Source organism: Dasypus novemcinctus, chromosome 19 (assembly GCF_030445035.2).
Source record: "Dasypus novemcinctus isolate mDasNov1 chromosome 19, mDasNov1.1.hap2, whole genome shotgun sequence".
NCBI classification, from domain to species: Eukaryota; Metazoa; Chordata; class Mammalia; order Cingulata; family Dasypodidae; genus Dasypus; species Dasypus novemcinctus.
The window spans coordinates 84,916,904-84,928,745 of record NC_080691.1 but is presented as its reverse complement, the minus strand read 5'-3'; positions in this window follow the sequence as shown (position 1 = coordinate 84,928,745).

Genomic DNA, 11,842 nt, shown 5'->3' with positions numbered 1-11,842 from the left:
ACGAGCCTGCCCCACCGCCTCTCATCCCAAGGGGGTGCCGCTGACCGCAAGGAGGGGCCTCCACCTGCCCTCCCGACCCCCTCACTGGCTCTTGGCCTTGCTGGACAGGGAGCGCCTCAGTGTGGGGAGGGGGCAGTGGCACCGGGCCAGCCAGGCAGGGGGTCCCGGGGGCAGGAGGCAGGCCACAGGGTCCCTTCCCTTCCCCACTGTTCGTCCCTGGGGGCGGGACAGCTGCAGGGACGCACAGAGCCTGGGTGCTGGGGAGGTGGCCGTGTCTTGTCTCTAGGGGCAACCAGGCAGAAAGGGGTCTGAGGGGAAGGGGCAGCGGGGTGAGGCCAGCTTGACCGGGCACCCCCTTGTCTAGCCCACAAGGGCCCACCCTGCTGAGCGCCCCCACAGGGAGGCACGCTGCTCTTCCCAGGCTGGTTCCCAACCCACCTGAGCCCCTACCGTTGGACTGAGCCCTGATCCCAGGCCAAACCCTGACGGAGTCCCAGCCCTGGATGGAGCCTTGATCCCAGGCTGGACCCTGACCCTGACTGAGCCCCAATCCTAGGCTGAGCCCTGATCCCAGGCTGAACCCTGACTGAGTCCCAGTCCTGGATGAGTATTGATTCTTGACTAAGCCCTAGATCCCAGGCTGGATCCTGACCCTGACTGATTCCCAAACTCTGGACTGAGCCCTGATCCCAGCTGAAATATGATTGAGTCCCATTCCTGGATGAGTATTGATTCTGGACTGAGCCTTAATCCCAGGCTGGATGATGACTGAGTCCCAATCATGGACTCAGCCTTGATCCCAGGCTGGACCCTGACCCTGACTGAGCCCCAATCCTGGACTGATCCCTGATCCCAGGCTGAATCCTGACTGAGTCCCAACCCTGGACTGAGCCTTGATCCTAGGCTGAACCCTGACTGAGTTGCAATCCTAAATGAGTACTGACTCTGGACTGAGCCTTGATCCCAGGCTGGACCTTGACCTCACTGAGCCCCAATCCTGGACTGAGCCCTGATCCCAGGCTGAACCCTGACTGAACCCCAGTCCTGGATGTGTATTAGTTCTGGACTGAGCCCTGATCCCAGGCTGAACCCTGACGGAGTCCCAGCCCTGGATGGAGCCTTGATCCCAGGCTGGACCCTGACCCTGACTGAGCCCCAATCCTAGACTGAGCCCTGATCCCAGGCTGAGCCCTGACTGAGCCCCAGTCCTGGATGAGTATTGATTCTTGACTGAGCCCTCAATCCCAGGCTGGATCCTGACACTGACTGATTCCCAAACTCTGGACTGAGCCTTAATCCCAGGCTGGATGATGACTGAGTCCCAGTCGTGGACTGAGCCTTGATCCCAGGCTGGACCCTGACCCTGACTGAGCCCCAGTCCTGGACTGATCCCTGATCCCAGGTTGAATCCTGCCTGAGTCCCAACCCTGGACTGAGACTTGATCCTAGGCTGAACCCTGACTGAGCCGCAGTCCTAAATGAGTACTGACTCTGGACTGAGCCTTGATCCCAGGCTGGACCCTGACCCTGACTAAGCCCCAAACTCTGGACTGAGTTTTGATCTTAGCTGAGACTTGGGCTCCAGGGCCAGATAGCAAACTCAGGACCAGAGTACACGCCATGGGAGAGCAGAATTCAGCTCAACTGGACCTTCTACCATGAGCTACCTGCCTTCTGGGTGAAAGGCTCTATATACACTCTACCTTATTTAGTCATGCAATTATCGCTGTGTTACAGAAGAGCAGTCCTCTTTCCAGGAATCTACCCTGAAGAGACAGCACTCACAGTACAGAAATACACAGGCAGAAGTTTAGCCATTAAAGTGCTGCTCGTAATTGCAGACAATCAGACGAAACCCAAATGCCTGTGCACAGTAAAGAAGCTGGAAACTCCGGTCTGTCCCCAGCAGGGACTGCACACCTGCACGAAAGAATGAGGAGCAACTCTGGGGACAGAATGGAGTGACTTCCAGGACACACAGAAAAAAAAGTGTACAAAAGCATGTATGTGGAATGCTACCTTTTGTGTAATAAAGGAGGAGAAAGAAAATATCTACGTATCTGCTTATTTTTGTGAAAGGAAGCAAAAGAGAAATAAATGGGAACAAATGAAACTGGGAGTGAGTGGAGTTGAAATTGGAAAGGGGAGAACATGAAGCAGAGTATTTTTCTTGGTATAGTTTTTACCCCTATTAATGCTTTCTGTATTGAAAAGTTAAAATTAAATCACCACAGATGGAGAGAAAACTCTTTAAAAATCAAACATAAATAGAAAACACATGACCCAAACTGTATTTCAAATGGAAAACATAACTGTGCCAAAAGTTTAAAAAGAACCAGCTCATCTAACTTTTGAACACAGCACTCCCTCTAAAGACAAAAACTGCGAAGAAATCTTGGACTTTATTTAGGGGGTTTCTCGTTGGGAGTGGCAAGGGCATAGCAATTCTGAAACTGTCAAGTGTATCATGGAAACTGAGAAATGTAGCAAATATATTGATATTATTAGCACTCAGAAATATATTGATATTATTAGCAATCAGAGGCGTCAGAGCAGAAGAAAAGAGGAACAAGCATGAAATGAGAGAATGCAAAAGATAATCCTGTGGGTAAGTCAGGATTGAAAGCATCAGGATAAGTTTACAATTTAAACAAAAATCTGTTTCCTAAATTCTGTCTACTGAGACATCCCAGCAGCACCCAGCTCTTGGCTTCTAAATAACACCTCCCACAAGAAAAGGGAACAAGGGAAAAATGGTCAATTCCAGGAGTGGGCAGGAAGAGTACAGGATAAACCCGGAACATTTTGTTGTGACAGAAAGCAAAGCATTGTTCATGGAAGGAGGGGGAACTTGCCAAAACAGGACACAGGAACCAGCTTGAAGGGCTGCTTCTGGGCAAATCTGGAACAATTTGGGCCTCCAAAATGAATAATCTTGTCATATGACTTAGGTATCTACGCAAGAAAAATGAAAACGTCTGTTCACATAGAAACTTGTACAAAAACATTCACCAACAGCATTATTTGCAATAACCAACAAGTGGAAATAATCAAGATATCCATCAGCCAGGGGCTGGAAAAACAGAATGGGAGCCACCTGTACAATGGAATATTATTCAGCCGTATAAAGGAATGGTATTCTAAGGCATGCTACAATGTGAATAGACCTTGAAGGCACAATGCAGAGTGAAAGGAGGCAGCCACAAAGCATCCTTCCATTGACAGGAAATGTCCAGAAGAGGCAAATCCTTCAAAATGGAAAGTGGATTAGCGGTTGGTAGGGGGTAGGGGTTGGAGGTGGTGGTTGATGGCTAAGAAGTACAGAACTTCATTTGGGGGTGATGAAAATGTTCTAAAAGCAATTGTGGTGATGACTGCGCAATTCTATAAACAGAGTAAACCCCATGGGTTGTACATTTCAAAGGGTGAACTTTATGGTATGTCAGTTATATCTCAAGAGGAATTTAAAAATAAATAATGATAGTCATGAGTTATAACACATTGGGAAAAAATGATGCATGAATCCACATTGATACTAGTCATTAATCAGACAAAGAAACAAATAAATAAAGGGGGGGGGGATTTCCTTCCTTCACAAAAGAGGTAGAAAATCACAATTTTGCAGCCAGCAAAGTAATGCTCGATTCAGGCAAGAATCAGCAGATGCTAAACTTACTGGGGGAAAGTTTGTTGGGGAGTGGGGTGTTTACATCCTCTCAAAGTATCTCCCTGCAGATTACTTACTAGGCACAAAGAGACACATGATCTTAGAGGAGAAACCCATGAACACGCTCTCACCATGGAATGAAGGTTGACATCCCAGCAATGGGTCAAAAGGGAGGGCCAGCTGAATCAGGGACCCTAACAAAAGGCATGTGCGCCATCTTACCCCGTCTTCCCGTGGGGGCACCCATTTGTAAGGAGGGCTCCCTGAAGATGTATTCTCAGTTACGGTGTGGGCTGTAGATGAGTAGGAACTCCAGAGGTCCTTGGGGGGTGTGGCTCAGAATAACCAGGGTGGGCCTTAATTCCTATGACTGGAGGTCTAATAAAGAGAAGAAATCCAGAGGAGGCTGCAGGGAGAAGGCAGACGGCATGGAAACTAGAAGAGCAGACAAAAGGAGAGAGAGCAATGGCGGAGACGCAAGTCAAGGAACTCTGAGGATGGTGGCAGGCCAGTGCCAGGATGCGACGGATCCTGGGAGAAAGCCTGGCCTGGCGAGACCTTGACTTTGGACTTCTGGCCTTCAAAACTGTGAGCCAATCTATTCTTGTTGCAGCCAACGCTTGGTGTGGTATTTGTCATAGCAGCTTGGGCAGACTAAGACAGATACAGCAGAGCAGGTGTAGCTCAGTGGTTGAGTGCCTGATTCACATATACAAAGTCCCAGGTTCAATTCCTGGTACCTCTTAAAAAATAAAAATAAAATAAAAGACAGATGGATGTAGTGTGGGAACTGGAGGAGAGACAATCCGTGTTCTAAAGTAGCAGAGAACTTGGTGAAAATTGAGTTCTTATGTCAGATGGAAAGCGGAAGTTGAAAGTGATGAACATGGATATTCAGCTGAGGAAATTTCCAAGTTAAGCATGGAAAGTGCACTCTGGCTTCTCCTTCAGCTTATAATAAAATGCTAGAGGAAGGGGATAAGCTGGGAACTCCTGGGCACAAGGAAACCAGAAGCTGATGGTCTGGAAAATTACAAGCTTCTGAAAAGTGAGTCCCCAGAGAAGAGTGCTCCCTGTGAGGGTTTAACCAAACACGGAACTGGGCAGCCATTTCAGTGCAAGTCAGGGCTGGAAATGCAGTTATCCAGGAAGGACCTGTGGAAACTTCTTTGGTCTGATGGTTTGGACCCCTGTGTACTACACGCGAAACCGACAAGATTTTTGCAAACTCTGGATGAACAGAACCACTGCCATGCAGGGGTAAAAGGGACAGATTGAAGGAAAAATGACTTCAAAGGCAGAACCGTGGAAGCTGAGGTCTGGAGTCATCCTCTTGGCCAAGATTGCAGACCCCCCTGTCATGGGGTGAATGTCCCCCCAAAGTCATGTTCAGGGAAGTGAATTTGACTCAATGGATAGGGCGTCCGCCTACCACATGGGAGGTCCAGGGTTCCAACCCAGGGCCTCCTGACCCATGTGATGAGCTGGCCCATGCACAGTGCTGGCATGCGCAAGGAGTGCCCTGCCACACAGGGGTGTCCCCGCATAGGGGAGCCCCATGCACAAGGAGCACGCCCTGTAAGGAGAGCCACCCAGTGAGAAAAAAAAAGCGCAGCCTGCCCAGGAATGGCACTGCACACACGGAGAGCTGAAGCAGCAAGATGATGCAACAAAAAGAGACACAGATTCCCGGGGCTGCTGACAAGAATACAAGTGGACACAGAAGAACACATAGTGAATGGACACAGAAAGCAGACAACTGGTGGGGGGGGGGAAGGGGGGAGAAATAAAAAATAAATCTTAAAAAAAAAAGGACTTGGGGAGAAATGGATGTGGCTCAAACAGTTGAGTGCCTGCCTACCACATGGGAGGTCCAGGGTTCTGTTCCCAGTGCCTTCTAGAAAAGATAAGCAAGACAGTGAGCTGATGCAGTGGGCTGGCATGGCCAGCTGATGCAACAAGATGACGCAACAAAGATGCCGCAATGAAGAGACACAATGAGGAAATGCAACGAGACACACAACAAGTAGGAGTGGAGATGGCTCAAGAAATTAGGCTCCTCCCTCCCACAGGGGATGATCCTGGATTTGGTTCTTGGTGCCTCCTAAAAAGAAGATGAGCACATGACGAGCAGTGAGTGCAAACAATGGGGGAGGGGGAAACAAATAAATAAAATCTTTTAAAAAAAAAAGAAGACGTGGAAGCCAGCTTGAAGAGTTTCCCATGCCCAAAGGTGGAAAGATGAGGGCATAACAAAAGAATAGTATCTGCAACATACGGAAGCACATCGCAGGTTAAAATGCATGCATTTGTGGTGATGGAAAAAAAAAAAACTCCTTGGGTCATGTGGCAGTTTGAGGTTATCTGTGAACCCCAAAAAGAGAGATTAGGTTTGCAAACTGGTCTGTTCCCCGGGTGTGGTCCCCTTTGAATGGCATGTCTTGATTAAATTACCTGCTAAGATTAGGGCTCGGATTCCACCACGCCAGTAGGGTGTGACTCAGGGCCGAGTCCCCGCCCCTTTGGGCTATATATATGGACATCCACTCCGGAAGAAGACACGGAAAGGAGAAGGCTCCAACAGCCAAAGCTGGGGAAGAGAGACGAGCCCTGTGCCAGCCTTACAGCCAGACTAAAAGACAAGCCCGGAAAGAGCCTGAACCCTCGCAGATGTTGCCCGCCATCTTGCTTCACCACATGGCAACCAACTTGGGTGAGAAAGTGCCTCTATGGTACCTTGAGTTGGACTCTTCAGGGCCTGGTAACTGTGAGCTTTTACCCCTACTAAATCCCCTTTACAAAAGCCAGCAGAGTTCTGGTACTTTGCACCAGCACCCCTGTGGCTGAGTGATACGGGTTATCTTCGGTGGAGGTTGGAGCACCAACTTATTTTTCCGAAAACTGCTAAAGAAAGGAAAAGAACCGCACATGGAGCCCGTCTTCCCAGCTCAGACTATTTCTGGGAAGCCGATTACTTGATAGAGGAAAGGCTTTGTTTTTGACGGAAGAGTTCCGGGCAGTAAAAGCAGAAGGAACGAAAGCATGATGATGTCGCAATTTTGCGACCCCTGAAGATGTATCTGGGCCCTGATCTTCTGTGATGGGAAATTCATAGCGGGTGGATCAGACTGATGCCCCCTCAACCCACTGATGGGGGGAGAGAGGGCAGGGAGGAGAAGGAGAAGGGGACACGAGTGGTACGTGCCTGCTGACGGTGGCCCCCGGCGCCACCTCGGAAGTCCACTTGCCACGAAACCAAACTGGAATCTGCTCACGTTTCAAAGGCACACAAAGGCCGCCAGGGACGTGGGAATCAGCACCTGCGGCACGGCCAGTCCAGATGGGAAGCTGCGTGGCTTGATTTCCTGGGGCTGCCGTCAGTGCCACGGACTGGCTGGCTTAAGACCACAGAATTGTATTCTTTCACAGTTCTGGAGGCTCCAAGGCCAAAATCGCGCTTTTTTCACCTTGTCCAGCATCGGGTGGCCTTGGCTTGCAGCAGCCTCACCCAATCGCGGTCTCCCCTTTGCTTGCCTTGCTATGAAGACAGTCGTCCTGCTGGATTTAGGGTCCATCCTTGCCCAGGATGGCCTCGTCTGCAACTTGACGACAATCTGAAAAGACCCCATTTCCAAATAGCAGGTTGGTGCAAGACGAATTGCAGTTCCAGACCGTGAATTTTAAATCATTAGGACTAGGCTCAGACACATCTTTATTCATCCAAATAGGAACCATTACAATCAACACATTTTTGCCAATGAGAAATAAGTTTGTTTACTCCTGTAGCTCAAAATTCTGGGCCTCAGGATTCAGCCTTTGGGAAGCATTTTCTGCATCCTGCTGGCCGTGGAGGCATTTTCCCTGCAAAAACTCATCGAGATGCTTGAAGAAGTGGTAGTTGGTTGGGAAGGGGTCAGGCGAGTACAGCGGATGAGGTAAAACTTTGTAGCCCAATTCGTTCAACTTTTTTTTAAGAAGACTTATTTGGGAAGCGGACGTGGCTCAACTGACAGAGCGTCTGCCTACCATGTGGGAGGTCCACGGTTCGATCCCCAGGGCCTCCTGGCCTGTGTGGTGAGCTGGCCCATGCGCAGTGCTGCCACGTGCAAGGAGTGCCGTGACACGCAGGGGTGTCCCCCGTGTAGGGGTGCCCCCCCGTGCAAGGAGTGCGCCCCGCATGGAGAGCCGCTCCATGCAAGAAAAGCACAACCCGCCTAAGAGTGGCCCTGCACACACAGAGAGCTGACACAGCAAGATGACGCAACGAAAAGAGACACAGATTCCTGGTGCCGCCTGACAAGAATGCAAGCGGACAAAGAACACACAGAGAATGGACACAAAGAGCAGACAACGGGGGGGGAGAAATTTTTAAAAATATGTTTATTTATTTACGGACCCCCCCCACTGTCTGCTCTCTGTGTCCATTTACTGTGCGTTTTTCTGTGTTTGTTGTCTTCTCATTAAGCGGCTCCAGGAACTGATCCCTGGGACCTTCTGGAGTGGGAGAGAGGCGCTCATTCTCTTGCTCCGCCTCAGCTCCCTAATTCGCTGCGTCTCTCAATGTCTCTTCTCTGTGTTTCTTTTTGATGTGTCATCTTGCTGCGCCAGCTCTGTGTGGGCAGCACTCCTGCGCGGGGCACGCACTCCTGCATGGGGCGCACCCTGCGCTGGGTGACACTCCTTGCGCACGGCAGTACTCCACGTGGGCCAGCACGCCACATGGGCCAGGAGGCCCTGGGTATCAAATCCTGGACCTCCTAGATGGTAGGTGGGAGCCCAATTACTCGAGCCATATCCATTTCCCTCATTCAACTTTTTTTTTTAAAGACTTATTTATTTATTTTTCTCCCCTTCCCCACCACCCCTCCCCGCCTCGGTTGTCTGTTCTCTGTGTCTATTTGCTGCGTCTTCTTTGTCCGCTTCTGTTGTTGTCAGTGGCACGGGAATCTGTGTCTCTTTTTGCTGCGTCATCTTGCTGTGTCAGCTCCCCGTGTGTGCGGCACCATTCCTGGGCAGGCTGCACTTTCTTTCGCGCTGGGCGGCTCTCCTTACGGGGCGCACTCCTTGCGCGTGGGGCTCCCCTATGCGGGGACACCCCTGCGTGGCAGGGCACTCCTTGCACGCATCAGCACTGCGCGTGGGCCAGCTCCACACAGGTCAGGAGGCCCGGGGTTTGAACCGCGGACCTCCCATGTGGCAGATGGACACCCTAACCACTGGGCCAAGTCTGCCCCCCCCATTCAACTTTTGAAGCGTTGCTTGTGCGACGTGTGGCCAGGAGTCCTGGAGAAGAATTGGGCCCTTCCCGTTGACCAATGCCGGCTGCGGATGTTGCAGTTTCCGGTGCATCTCATCAATTTGCTGAGCATACCTCTCGGATGTAATGGTTTTGCCAGGATTCAGAGAGCTGTAGGGGACAGACCACCAAGTGGTGACCACGGCCTTTTTTCGGTGCATGTTTGGCTTTGGGAAGAGCTTTGGGGCTTCTTGGCCCAACCACTGAGGCGGGCGTCGCTGGTTGTCGTATAAAACCCACTTTTCATCGCATGTCACAATCTGATCGAGAAATGTCTCATTGTCGTTGCGTAGAATAAGAGAAGACGACACTTCAAAACAACGATTTTTTGGTTTTCGCTCAGCTCATGAGGCACGCACGCACCGGGCTTTTTCACCCTTCCCATTTGCTTCAAGCGCCGAACCATCGTGGAACGGTCGCGGAGGTGAAGAGGCTCGGCGCTGAGGAGTGCGCTCCGCTGTCGCCGTCAGCGTCCCGCGGCCCGCCACTCCGCTCTCACCTTCAAGGCTCTCTCCTTTGCAAAACTTCTTGAATCCCTGCACTGTCCGCTCGTTAGCCGTTCCTGCCCAAATGCGTTGTTGATGTTGTGAGTTGTCTCTGCTGCTTGACGACCCCTTTTGAACTCAAGAAAATCGCTCAAATTTGCTTTTTGTCTAACATCATGTCCATAGTCTAAGATAAATATAAAATAAACAACCAGTAATAAGTCATTAGCAAAAAAACCATAAAGCGAGAAACGCACATTAAAATGATGTATAACAGAACCACATTTATTTAATGCCAATATCAAACGGCAAATTTCAACAGTGCAAAACCGCAGTTCCTTTGGCACCAACCTGCTACTCAGGTCACCTGCACAGAAACAAAGGGGTAGGATTTGAACGTGCCTTTTTGGGGGTCATCCTTGAACCTGCTACCCTGGGAAATCTATAAGGCAAATGACCTTGTTTTTTTTTTTTTCAGCTAGATAATGGCAAAAGAAAAACAAAAAGGAGGGCCGGGAGCTGGTTGTGAGAAGAGATTCAAATGACACAGCAGTCAAATGGAACACCTCGTGTGGGTCCTGAGTCCAGCAAAGCCACACTGAAGACATTTCCGGTTTATGAGCACCAGGGGTGAGACACGGTGACACCCCTCTGGGGTCACCGCCGAGGCGATGGCTGGGAAAGACACAACGTCACCTCCCTGGAATTCTCGCCCAGAATGCACAACCTTCATCGCACCGCGAGCAAAGGTCCGACAAACCCAAAGCAGGGAAACTTCCGCAAAATCGCCGAGCCAGGCCCTTTGAATGTGTCGCGAGAGACGAAGACTGAAGAGCCAGGGCAGGCTGAAGAGACAAGACGGCTGAATGGGCTCCCGGACCGGTGTGAGAGCTGGGGAAATCCTAATCAGGCCTTCTGTGTCAGCTCAGGGGATTGTGTAGCCCTGCGTGTCCCGGATTCCGTTATGTCAGCTGTTAGCATCACGTAAATAACAGGGGCCGAAGCGTGTTTGGAAACTTGGTGCAATTTCTACAACTTTTCTATACCTCTAAAGTTATTTCAAAATAAAAAGTTTTTTTTAAAAAAAGGATACTTCTGAGACAATCTGGGACATCTGACTATGGACCGGAAGTTCACTGTTAAATCTTAAATGAATACAAGCTCGGTGGGGATGCGAACGTGGCTCAACGGGTAGAGCGTCCGCCTACCATATGGGAGGTCCACGGTTCAAACCCCGGGCCTCCTTGACCCGTGTGGAGCTGGCCATGCGCAGTGCTGATGCGCGCAAGGAGTGCCGTGCCACGCAGGGGTGTCCCCCGCGTAGGGGAGCCCCACGCGCAAGGAGTGCACCCCGTAAGGAGAGCTGCCCAGTGCGAAAGAAGCACAGCCCGCCCAGGAATGGCGCCGCACACACGGAGAGCTGACGCAGCAAGGTGACGCAACAAAAAGAGACACAGATTCCAGGTGCCACCGGATAATGCAAGCGGACACAGAACACACAGCAAATGGACACAGAGAGCAGACAACGGGGGTGGGGTGGGGTGGGGTGGGGTGGGGTGGGGGTGGGAGGGAATAAATAAATCTTTAAAAAAAAGGGCACGGGGGAGTCCATTGAAGCAGTCTCGGGGCAAACATCCTCTAGGGTTGGGGTTCACACTACTTTTAGGGGCGCAGGGAACAAAGACAAGGAATATAATAATAGTAAACATAATAATGAATCCATGCTTGCCTTTGTACCAACACGGTAGGAAAAGGTAATTTAGAGTGTTTTTTGATGGAGGAAGGGAGCCCACGCAGAGCAAGAGGCCTGCGACCCTTGGAAGTCTTCCGTGGGGTCCTGGCCAGTCTCGCAGCTTTCGTGTAGGTTTTAAAGTTCCAGGACAAAAATCGTTTAAAGTGTCGGGCTTTGGATGGATTGTATGGTGTGTGGATAAGACTGATATAAAAACAAAGTGAAGTAAAATATAATAAAAATAATATACAGTCAGTTAAATTGAAAATAAAATAATAAAATACTAAAAAGAAAAAAATTGTCGGGTGGCCCCTCGGCAAGGTCAAGGTCAAGAACAGCAGCAACACGTCAGGCTGACAGTCCATGACCTTGATCGGAGGTGATGGAAACCGCCCTTCCCCTCTGTGCAATTCCTCCCCCAGCTAACTAGGGGAAACCAAGCAGACAAATCCCAGCCAAGGGACGTGCCCCCGAAGCCCTGACCTCCAAACTGCCAAGGTCATCAAAACCCAAGAAAGTCTGAGAAGCCGGCCCAGCCCAGAGAAGCCTTGGGGGACTTGACGACCCCGTGTGACATGGGCTCCTGGGGCAGAAAAAAGGACTTTAGGGGAAAAACGGAGGAATTTTGAACCCATTGTGAACTTTCATTCAGACTATCAAGA